Genomic DNA, 13,161 nt, shown 5'->3' on the forward strand with positions numbered 1-13,161 from the left:
AGTACTCAATTACCAGTTTGTATGAGACTCAGCTAAGGCATTGATTAGAAATGAGGCAGAAACGTGGAAAGTATTTTCTAGAAAGAAAGAAGGAAGGAAGGAAGGAAGGAAGGAAGGGAGGGAGGAAGGGAGGGAGGAAAGGAAGGAGGAAAGGAAAGGAAAGGAAAGAAAAGCCCTGACAAAAGGACTGGTAAGGATTGAATGCTGAACATGGCAATGATGAGACATTCTTGCATACACAAAGCAGAGCCATAGCAATAGTATGAAGTAATGGCTTACAACAATATAAGTATCGTGGTGGTTACACTCAGAAGACTAGTATTCAAATTCCTCTCTGCTCCTTACTGTGATTTTCTACAAGCTATTACCCACATTGACCTTAGCTTCCTCGCCTACAAATGGAAAATAATTATAACTTCCTCATGATATTATTGTAGAGATTAAATAAAGCAAAAAATGAAAGCCTCTGGTATGAAGTCTATATTGAGGAAATGGTAGTTTCCTTCTTGTATAATTAATGGGAGGTATTAAAGAAGTTATGGTCTCACCTATTTCCTTACATAAACCTTTCACCTTTTCTTCTTCTTTTCTCAGTTTAACAAGGCGTATGATGGAGATGGTGTCAGCTCTGGCTCGGTTGCTCCTTGATGCCATCAGGGTTGAGGATCTTGCCACACTTTCCTTCCACCATCCTCAGTGGGTTGTTTTTCAGCCTCATGTTTCTTGTCTCATGGTCACAAGATGACTGCTGCAGCTCCAGATAGCACATAAAAATCTAAGGCAGGAAGAAAAACCAGAGGCAAAGAGCTTTCTTCTGACGAAATGTTATCTTTTTATTTGAGAATGAAGTCCTTCACAAGAAACTTCTTACATCTTGTTAGCCAAAACATGGTCACTAGTCAAGGAGAATGAGATTGCAAAAGTATTTCTTTACAGCTTTATTGAAATATGACTCACATAACATATAATTCACTCATTTTAAGTGTAAACCTTAATGGTTTTTAGTACATTCACAAAATTGTACAATCGTTACCACATTCAATTTTAGAACATTTTCATCACCCCAAAAAGAAACACTGTACCCATTAGCAGTCACTCCCCATTTCCTCCCAATTCACCCAGATCTAGGTAACCGCTAATCTACTTTCTATCTGTATAGATTTGCCTATTCTGACATTTATATAAACGAATTCATACAGCATGTTGTCTTTGGTGACTGGCTTCTTTCACTTAGGATAATGTTTTCAAGGTTGACCTATCATGTAACATATATCATCTCTTCAAACTTTTTTGCCAAACATTTTTTCATTGTATGGATATACCACATTTTATTTATTCATTTATCACTTGATGGACATTTGGATAATTTTCACTTTTTGGCTATTATGAATTAAGCTTCTATGACTACTTGTGTGCGACTTCTTGTATGCACATATGTTTTCATTTCTCTTGGATATATAGTTAGGAGTAGAATTTCTGAGTTATATGGTTACTTGGTAACCAAATGCTTAACTTTTTGAGGGATTTCCAGGGTGTTTTCCAAAGCGGCTGCACCATTGTGCATTCCCAGCTGCAATGGTCTATCCTGGAGAATGTTCCATGTGTGCTTCAGGAGATATACACTGTGTTGTTCTTGGGCGGTTATCATTTGTTTATGGTGTTATTCAGGTCTTCTATTTCCTTGTTGATCTTGTGCCTAGTTGTTGAGATATTCAGGTCTCCGACTGTGATTGCTGAATTGTCTGTATCTCCCTTCAATTCTACCGGGTTTTGCCTCATGCATTTTAGGACTCTGTTGTTGGGGTCATGTATTTGCAATTGTCATATCTTCATGATAAATTGACCCTTTTATCATTATAAAATGTCCCTCTTTATCTCTAATAATACAATTTGTTTTAAAGTCTATTTCATCTGATATTTACATAGCCATTCCAGCCTTTTTGTGGTTGCTATTTGCATCTTGTATCTTTTTCCGTCCTTTTATTTCAGCCCTATTTGTATCTTGAGATCTAACATGTATTTAGGCAAACAGCATATAGTCAGATCTTGTGTGTTTTTTTCAATCCAGTCTGAAAACCTCTGCTTTGATTGGATTGTTTAATCCATTCACATTTAATGTCATATGATAGATTTTATTGTTGTATTTACATCTACTGCCTTACTTTTAGTTTCTGTATTTCTCATTTTCCCTCCATTCCTCCTTTACTGCTTTCTTTTGCATTGAGAATTCCTAGTGTAACATTTTGATTCTTTTAATGATCTCTCACTATATTTTTAAGTTTTTTCTTACTAGTTGCTCTAGGCTTATAACATACATTTTAATTTATCAAAATTGACTTCAGAGTTCTACTAACTTTATTCCATTGAGACAAAAATGTTACTTCTATAAAGCTCTATTCCCTCTTTTCCTGTTTCTGCCCTTAATAATTATTAACGGAATTTTTTCATTTTGGCTTTCATTTGTACTTTTTAACTTCAGAATGTCCACTGTTTTTTTTTTTATGATTTCTATTGCTTTATCTTTATTCTCTATATGATGAGATATTGTCATGATACCATCTTTTACTTCTTTAAGCATGGTTTCCTTTAGTTCTTTGAACATATTATAATATGTGCTTTGAAGTGTTTGACATCTGGGCCTTCTCAAAGGCAGCTTTTGTTTCCTGCTTTTTTCCCTCTGTATGTGTGTCATACTTTTCCGGTTTCTTTGCATGTCTTGTAATTTTTTGTTAAAAACTGGGTATTTTAGACACTATATTGTTGCAACTCTGGATACCATCTCTTCCTCAGGGCTGTTGTTGTTTTGTTTCTTTATTTGTTTAGTGATTGGACTGGGCTGTTTCTGAAGTGTATTTCTCTTTCAGTGCAGCCCCTGCTATTTCTGAGAGGACACAGCCTTGGGCGTGTATCCGGCCCCCCTGGGATGACAGTGGTTTGGGCAAGCCTCTCTTTCTGAATATCTCTTTTTCTTGACCTTTCTGTCAAGCTTTTGGTGTGTCTGCCTCTGTTGACATCACACCAGCAGTTGGCCTCCACTAATTTCTGGCTGATTGCTCTGTTGTTTTCTACAACGTCCTGGGTCATAGATTTCTGATTGAGGCCCCTTTTCAGGAGTAGTCTTTGAGGCTGGGGCACAGAGTCTTGTTCTGACTCCAGGAGGGCTCTTCTTAGCTTTCTTTCCCTAGTTCTCTCTGTTAAACTTCTAGCTGGTCTATGGTTTAGGTTGTTGCTATCATGGGGCTGCCACCTTCCTCTTAACTGTTTACCACCAAAATCTCTACCGATTTCAACAGTGCTCTTAGGTTTGAACCTCCCATGTTCAGTTCCGGGTAAAGTCAGTCACCTCACAGAGAGTCGTAGAGCCATCTGTTCTTGTGGCCTGCCTCTCCCCCAAGCAGAACCTCTGTTCTGGAGCTAGAAGCAGACACAGTGGCACACTTCTGTTGGCATGACACCCCTGATTTACAAGTGGGGTGCTTGTTGGAGGCAGTAGCTTCTCAGGTTGCTTCTCACTGGTTATAAATTCTGAGTTTGATAGGTTTCGGGTTTGTTTTTTAGTACAGTCATGTACCACATAACAACATTTCGGTCAATGATGGACCAAATATACAACGGTGGTCCCATAAGGTTAAAATGGAGCTAAAAAATTCCTCTCACCTAGTGATCAAAGCCATTGTAATGTTGTAGTGCAGTGCTTTACTCACGTGTTTGTGGTGATGCTGGTGTAAACCAACCTACCGTGCTGCCAGTCATATAAAAGTACACAGCATGTAGATTATGTACAGTATGTAATACTTGATAATGATTATAAATGAGCATGTTACTGGTTTATGTATTTGCTATACTTTTTATCATTATTTTAGAGCATACTCTTTCTACTTACTAAGAAAGAAGTTTACTGTAAAACCGTATGTCATATTATGCCGGCACAGTCTCACACATCTTGCGTTTACCAGGTCTCTTGATTGCATCATTTTTTCTTGTGCTTGATTTAATCCTGCGTTGTTTTTTTCATCATAGCCCCAAAGATTGCCAGTAAGAGGTCACGTTGAGAGATCGACCTGGAAACAAAATTAAACGTGATGAAGGACTATGAAGTGGAAAGGACCACAAAGGTGGAAAATCAGTGATGGCTCTTGAGTCAGGCATGTTCCATTCCTCCATAGCTACAACCCTGCAGAACGAGAACAAAGTGATGGGAGCTGTTAAAGGATCTGCTTCATTGAAGGCAATGAGACTAACAAAAATTTGCGAAGGGCCCATATCAGACATGGAGAAACTAGTAATGACCTGGATTGAAGCCCAGACACAGAAGTGTATGGCTGTCAGCACCACGACAATCACGACCAAAGGAAAAAGTCCGTTTGTGATGTTGAAAGAAAAGGCTGGGCCTGACAGGAATGTTGAGTTGATTGCTGGCTCTGGTGGTTTAAATGATTCAAGAATCATTCTTCTTACATAATGTGAAAGTGAGTGGTGAGTCTCTGAGTGCTGATGCGAAGGCAGCTGGAGAATTTTTGGAAACTCTAGATAAGCTGATTGTGAAGGAAAATTATTTGCCAGAGCAAATATTCAATATGGATGAGACTTCCCTATTCTGGAAACGGATGCTTGAAAGGACATTCATCCATAAGGAGGCCAAGTCAATGCCAGGTTTCAAGGCTTTTTTTTTTTTTTTTTAAAGGATCCTTTAAGTATTCAATCAATAGTACCTTTTATTTTTTTTTCTGCTTTATCTCCCCAAATCCCCCCTGTACATAGTTGTATATCTTAGTTGTGGGTCCTTCTAGTTGTGGCATGTGGGATGCCACCTCAATGTGGCCTGCCCAGCAGTACCATGTCCACGCCCAGCATACGAACCAGCGAAACCCTGGGCCGCCGCAGCAGAGTGCGCAAACTTAACCACTCGGCCATGGGGCCGGCCCCTCAAGACTTTTAAGGACAGGACAAGAGTCTTGCTTGGGGGCAATGTTGCAGGCTACAAACTGAAACCCTTTGTGATCTGGCACAGTGACAAGTCCAGGGCCTGCAAGCAGATCAATAAACGCACACTGCCAATGTACTACAGGAGCAATGAGAAGTCATGGATGACCCAGCTCCTTTTCCAGGATGCCCTCCTGAGTTGCTGTGCCAGCAAATTGGAGAAGTGTTATTTGGAAAACAACGTACGTTTCAAGATTTTGCTTATTGTTGATAATGTTCCTAGATAGCCTTCTTTTATTGATGATCTTCATCCCAATATCAAAGTGGTGTTTCTCCCTCTGAACACCACCTCTTTGATCCAGCCAATGGATCAAGGAGTTATAGCAGCTTTTAAGGCCTCCTACCTGAGGAGGACATTCACCCAGGCTATTGCTGCAACTGAGGAGACACTGATGCAATTCTGGAAGGATTACAACATCTATGGCTGCATCAAAAAACTTTCTTGGACTTGGGGTGATGTCACGAAGGAGTGTATGAATGGCATCTGGAAGAAGACAATCAAGCACTCATCCACTACTTCAAAGAAAGAGCTTGCAAAAATCAACGAGGCTCTGATTGAGATGGCAACAACTTTACCCTGGGTGTGGGTGACGATGACGCCGAGGAGCTGCTGGAGGCGGTGCCCGAGGAAGTGATTAATGAGGAGTTGTTGCAACTGGAACAGGAACGCAGGGCTGAAGAAGAGGCGAGAGAAAAGGGAACTGCAGGAAGAGAAAAAGAAGAACCCGCAAGAAAACTCATAGTGAAGTGTTTAGCAGAAGCTTTTGCAGACCTCCACAAGCCCCTTAAAAATTTGAAAACATGGACCCCATCATCAAGAGATTTTCCTTAATAGGGAGCAATGTTTGTGGGGCATTAATTGCTTACAAGCAAATGGATATGAAAAAAAAAGAAACAAGCCAAGCAAATCATCATAGATATATTTCTGAAAAGAATGACACCTCTTCAAAAAGAGCCTCAGGCAGGTCCTTCAGGAGGTATTCCAGAAGAAGGCATTGTTGTCATAGGAGATGACAGCTCCATGTGTTATTGCCCCTGAAGACCTTCAGTGGGACAAGATGTGGAGGTAGAAAATAGTGATACTGAGGATCCTGACCCTGTGTAGGCCTGGGCTAATGTGTGTGTTTGCGTCTTAGTTTTTAACAAAAAAGTTTAAAGAGTAAAAAAAAAATTTTTAATTTTAAAATAGAAAAAACTTAAAGAATAAAGATATAAAGAAAGAAAATATTTTTGTCCAGCTGTACAATTTGTTTGTGTTTTAAGCTAAGCGTTATTACAAAAGAGTCAAAAAGTTGGAAAAAATTTTAAAGTTTATAAAGTAAAAGAGTTACCGTAAGCTAAGGTTAATTTATTATTGAAGAAAGAAAAACATTTGTTATAAATGTTGTGTCGCCTGAGTGTACAGTGTTTCTAAAGTCTACAGCAGTGTCCAAGAGTGTCCTGGGCCTTCATGTTCACTCACCACTAGGTCACTGACTCACCCAGAGCAACTTCCAGTCCTGCAGGCTCCATTCATGATGAGTACCCTACACAGGTGTACCATTTTTTAATCTTTAAACTCTCTTTTTACTGTACTTTTCCTATGTTTGAATACACAAATACTTGTTATTGTGTTGCAATCCCCTACAGTATTTCACTGTAGCATGCTGTACAGGTTTGTACCCTAGGAGCAATAAGCTAGACCATGTAGCCTGGGTGTGTAGTAGGCTATACCATCTAGGTTTGCGTAAGTGCACTCTATGATGTTCACACAATGACAAAATCGCCCAATGACACATCTCTCAGAGCACATCCTCATCGTTAAGTGATGCATGACTGTAATTTAAAAATGTTGCGCGACTGTTTTCGGGCTTGCATTGTTTCTGAAAAAATGTAGCTGTCATTCTTGTCTTTGTTTCTTTAAACATAACGCATCTTTTTTTTATCTGGCTGCTTTTATGATTTTTCTCTTTATGACTGTTTTTTAGTAATTGTGTACTATGTGCTTGAAGTCCTTATGTTTATGTTTATTCTACCTAAGTTTTTGTTTGATTCTTATATATGTAGGTTTACATTTTTCATCAAAATTTTTAATGTTTTTGACAATTCTTTGTTCAAAAATTTTTGCTCCTTTGCCTATTGTAGCCCTGCTCTACTAGGAATCCAAATACACGTGTTAGACTGCTTGATATTTCCCCAAAAGTCACTGAGCTTCTGCTAATTTTTTTACATTTTTTTGCTTTCTGTGTTTCATTTTACTTGGTTTCTATCACTATGTTTTCAAGTTCACTGAATTCTTTTAGGGGGAAGGCATAGTTTAATTAATCCCACCCAGTGTGTTTTCCATTATGATCTTCATAAAATCAGCATATTCTATTTTAAGATAAGTATTTTTTATATCTAGGAGTTCCATTTGGGCCTTTTTTATTTCTTCATTTCTCTCCTCATTATTTTCATACTTTCTTTACGTCCCTGAGGATATTCATAATATTTCAATACTTATAATACCTGTTTTAAAGTGCTTGTCTGCTAATTCCATCATCTTTGTCATTTCTGACAAAGTTTCTGAAAGAAAGTTTCAAAGAATCAGAGTTTCAACGAATCAAAGTTTCTGATTTCTAAAAAATCATTTTATTGACTTTTTTCCCTTGGTTACAGGTCATGTTTTCCAGTTTCATTGCACGCCTAGTAAATTTTGGTTGAATGTTAGGCATTTTGGATTTTTACATTTTTCAGTCCTGGATTTTGTCTTATTTTTTTTAAAGAGTGCTGGACTTTGTCCTGGCATGTTGTTAAGTTATTTACACACTAGTTTTTCCATTTAAATTGACTTTAAACTTTTGGGTCAGGCCTAGAGCAGCCTTTAGGGCTAAGTGAGCCACTCCACTAAGCCATGACCCCTCTGAGTACACTAACAAATACCCTTGCATTACGAGAACTCTTCATCTTTGCTTATACGAGAATGTTCCCAACAATGTTATTCATAATATCCCAAACCTGGAAATGGTCCAGGACCCATCCCCAGGTAAAAGGATAAACTGATATATGTATACAATGGTATACGCATGCTCAGCAATAAAAAGAAACAAACTACTGATATGTGCAATAATAAGGATGAATCTAAAAAGAATTATCCTCGTGAAAGATGCCTTCTACAAAATAGTACGTGCTGGACAATTCCACTAATATAAAGTTCTAGAAGAGGTGCAACTACTCTATGGTGGAAAAAGACCAACCAGTGGTTGTCTCTGTGGGTGGGGGCAAGGATTGCCCGGGAAGGAGCATGAGGAAACTTTCAAGGGAGATGGTAACATTCTACATCTTAATCATAGTTTTGGTTATACAACTGTAATCATGTGCCACAACTCAGTGATTATACACTTAAAATTTGTGCATTTGATTGATTATAAATGTTATATCAAAAGAAGCAGCTGTGTACCAGTATTGAATTCTAACTAATGTTATACCTGCTGAAGTACTTAGAGGAAGTCCCTTGATGTCTACAATTTACCTTAAAATGCATGCAAAAATGGGTTGATTGACAGACAGGGGAATGGCTAAAGAATAAACGGATGATAAAACAAGTCTAGTAAAGTGTTAATAGTGGAATCTTGGTAGGTATATGAATGTTCCCTGGACAAGGCTTTTAATTTTACATTGTGTTTGAAAATTTTTATAATATGTTGAGAGGAAAACTGAGTGGGAGGTGTAGCTTTGAGGTAAACATCTTGCCAGAATTTTTAGCCAAAATAACTTCAGTTAACCAGGATTATATTTGTCTTCTTTAGTGTATATGAATTTTTTAAGCCTGGAGAAAAAGTATATAAAGATTTAAACAATCAAAATTATGATGTTAATGCTTTCAGAAGGAGGAATATTCTGTCATATCAAGTGTTTCATATTGATTTAATGTTTAAGAGAATTTGCCCTAATAGAATGGCAACCTTGCAACTCCAGTTTAAAATAGGTAAGTAACTGAGATAGACTTCTGATTTTAAACTAAAATCTTATTAAATTTAGTTTAGTATTGGAAATTTTATGATGTATAAGTATTAAGTGCTTAGAAAAGTTTTGTTGTTGTTGGGACGATTCAAATATATGTACTTTAAAACAAAATTAAACATCAAATTTATAAATGCAATTTAAAATGTTTGAAAGTTTAAACATTTTAGCTAAATCTGTAAACATAACCAAACTGAATTTGAAAATCCCTTTTAGGTATCAGATAAAATTTGCTAGACTTATAAATAGAATAAGATTTGTAAGCTGAATTTGAAGCCTGTAAATTGTATAAAACAACTGCTTTTAAGTTTGTCAAAAAGCTCATATCACTAGAAAGAAGAATGACCCCCAAAATATTTTTCAAGGAGTATTTTGGCTCACAGAGACAGACTCAAGGTAGCTAGCTTTCCAATAGACTTCTGAAAGTTCATAAAAGATACGCACCCAACCCTCAATATCTTTTAATGTACATAGGACTGTGTTTAATAAGCAAGATATTCCAGGACTTTTACAAGGAGTTTAACAATATAGCTAAGCTCAGATTCACTGTTACTCAAAGTTGATGAAAGTTCAGGAAGAGAAATAATATTTGCTGGGTGTTGCCTGATGTATATATAGTCCATCCTGTCCTCTAAGTAACCTAAACGCTCTCCAGGACTAAGCCGGACCGTCAGAAGGCTCAGCTCATTCTTCCGTGATTCTACGATTTAGCATCACAGAACTTCTTTTAATAGGCTCTTTTTTGAGATTTTGGCATCAACCTGTATGTATGTGCCTTGTAAGAAACAAATCTACGAAATTTAGTGTAGGACATACTTTCTTGATCTAACCAAGGACCCCATCCACTGGGTCACACAGAGTCTTCTTGCCAAGGACCTGTGGGAGGAAATTCTTTTGGGTCACGGTACCAAGAAAAGTTGTGCTTTGACCTTTTAATTATTTTACGAAACGGATAAATAATCACATCTCCTCTCTTCATGGTGGATGCTAGAAAGTTGAGAACCACATCCATGGTCTTGTAAAAACTGTGCCCAGCTATTGTAGACTGCCCTCTCCTTTGATTTTATTTTACTTTCTTGATGCTTATTTTTATTTCACTAGATCCCTTTAATTTATTTTTATCTTTTTTTCTAATGTATTAATAGGTATAAATAACTGCATAATCTTTAGTCTCTCTAAATCATTCTTAGAACAAGTAATAGAATTCAGCAAATAACTCCTAACTGTAGAGTTCGTCAACAAAAGAAAAATCTTAAAATCAAAGAGAAGCAAGGCATACAAGATGAAGATAAAGGGCCCAAAATGACACCTATAATGGATGAAGAAACCCATAAAAATGTGCTGATTTGGGCTTTGGCCACTTTTTTTAAGTGATTCATTGAAAACAAATTAGGAAGATGCATTGTTTTGAATTGTCTTCTGAAAACTGGAAGTTGGGAGGTTGAAGGAGCAGAGAACATGCAGGAATTCTATAAACTTCTTTTCTTCCACACAATAACCACTTCTCATTATTCTGTGCACATTTCATGTTTCAAAATGTAGACAGAAATGCCAATTTATATTTTCCAGGGTTTGAAGAACAGGAAACCTTTAGTTCTTGTAATTTCTATCTCTTGTTAAATTTAAATTAATCCCACATTTTTTTCAGGGAGGTCAAAACAAGTTACAGTGGTGAATTGTCAACCCATAATTCCCTGCGTCAGTCCTCACCCTGTTCGTGCAGGAAAAATCTTGTGATAGTTCTTCCTTTTTCAATTCTCAGAGATGTTGCATGTGTTCTAAAGCACACTGGCTGCCACAGGAAAGACGATTTTCAGTGAACATTGCTGCTAGTGGACAGTCAAGGTTTTCTGTCTCTGAGTAGATCACATACATTGCACACTCTTTGCTAAACAGACTTTCCTCTGGAAAACCACTGCCCTCCCTCATCAGCCCACGTGTTTCCAGATGGAGTTGAGGCCTCTCTCAACTCCAGTGATAGGATCTCCTTGGTCTTTAGGCCAATAAGTAAATCCTATGTCCTGGCCATAGTGATTGGTTCATATTACACAGCCAATGATACATGTTGGCTAGTCTACTGGGAAAGGTGGAGAGCCAGACTGTCTCTCTCTTCCACTAGGTTCACTGGTATGAAAATTTAACACTTGCCACTGCTTCGACCATCTGGAGAAAGCCTGGATCTACGGAGGGCCACACACGCTCCCTGGATAAGGGCTAACTCACAGCAGAGAGCCATGGGAGGGAGCAAAGTGACACCTTTAAAGCCTGAGGTAGGTACTGCCTGAAATTATCCTTGCCCATTAGCCTTCCAAGTAATGAGGCAACGCATTTATTTTTGCTTCAGACAGTTTTGAATGGGTATTTCATCAACCTGTACTACTTGAAAATATCCTCAATTGTACTTAATTTCGCCATCCTGCCTGCCATTGGCAAAGAAAGCAAAAAAGTTTGTTTTCTGTTTCTTTGTCTCTCTTCTAATCAGTTTACATGTACCATATTTATTTGCGTTATTTCCTTCATTCTCATATCCCCAACCCTTTCAAAATCTGAGCTGTATATGATTTTTTTCTTTCTCTGTGTAGCTCTTCCTTGACAGCGAGCTTCGACAGTTATGTGAAAGCTACTAGGAACAGGTGAGAATTCATGTATGAGCCTGTTTACTGAAAACAAAAGAAAGTGTGTTGAAGTCCTTTTCATAGTTCTTAAATTGTTCTTGCCAAATCTTCAGAAAGTCTGCCAAATGCGGGACCATGATCCGGTCGCAGCAGGCTAGGCTCCTACAGTTCAGTGTTGGCAAGTTGTAGTTGAGGATCCCTTGGCATCAGAATCGCTGGGGTACAGTAAACAGATTACCAGGCTCCCTCCAGCCTTGAAGTCCTAATCTCTAGGAGCTTGACCTGGTAATCTCAGCTTCAGTAAACTCCCCAGGTGGTTCACATGCATAGTAAAATCTGAGAACGCCTACCCTAGATTTACCCCAGACTTGTCAGCAGTGACAACAAGAAAATTCCCTGTGTAACAGTTTTGTATCACTGTGAAAAATCTGCTCTCCCAATTTATGGGCAACGTTACTGCTTTTACATATAAAAGTTACATAAGTAATCATACTCACGGGAGGATTGTAACTGGTCGGAATTGAATGAGATGTAGAGAAGACTGAAGGAATTTCAAAAGTACTTTACACCTAATCATTCATTTTGAACGTCTGTCTTTATCTAAATCAGTTGTTCTTAACTTTCACTTCATGTCAGCTTTTTAAAATGCTGCCGTCTAGGCCACACTCCAGAACAGTGAATTCAGAATCTCCGAGGGTGGGACCCACACATAAGTATTAGGACCAGGGACGGTCCATCAGTATGAGTTGGCTAGACAAAGACCATAGATAAGATTATTTTCAAGACTGCAGAGGCAAAGCTAATTATTGAGAAGAAACCAGATCTGAAAATAACATAAGAAAGAAGCAAAATCCATTGAACTGGTGATCCTGGCCCATCTCCTTTACTGTAATCCCTGCCATCATCTCCAAAGTATCTCTCTACTCTGATACAGCTTTTCAAACCCCAATTTTCTGGGACTCCTAAGGCAGACTTCATAGCTAATGAATATATCCTGATTTCCCAAGGTCATAATCACGGCAGAAATAAATTTTATATTTTTCATGAAGTACTCTACCCTCATCCAACTATATTCCTATCACAGAAATTTTTTTTTTCATTCACTACACCCCCTTTAGCAGGCGAAAATCAGAGGAAAAGAGCCAGCTTCTCTCAAATCCACTGCCGAAGGCTGAGTGTGTTAGATGGGTAAGATTACTGTCAAGAACCCCGTGGCCCTAATGAGCTCAGCAATGTAAAACTACGTGGACAAAGATATGGCACAGAATATATAAGGAGTTTCCTTTTCCTGGTGTCAGAATGTCACAGCCTTACAGCTGAGCTGTGGCTTGATTAATTGAATCAGAATGACTCCTGTTAAGCAATTGTCTTCTCTAAAAAAATGCCAATGCAATCTGCTAGCAACTGTCACTTTATATCAAGTATGAATTATGCTGTATAATGGGTTCAGGTGCTCATATAAATTGACTGTCATAAAATCCTTGCGTGTGATAATTCAGTGAAATCATCTCATTCAGAGGATGAAAACAAAGGAGCAAAAGAGTGACAAGAGAATGAAGGTGATAACCTCCACGCTGCTGAC

The sequence above is a fragment of the Equus caballus genome, chromosome 20 (assembly GCF_041296265.1).
Source record: "Equus caballus isolate H_3958 breed thoroughbred chromosome 20, TB-T2T, whole genome shotgun sequence".
Classification (NCBI taxonomy): Eukaryota; Metazoa; Chordata; class Mammalia; order Perissodactyla; family Equidae; genus Equus; species Equus caballus.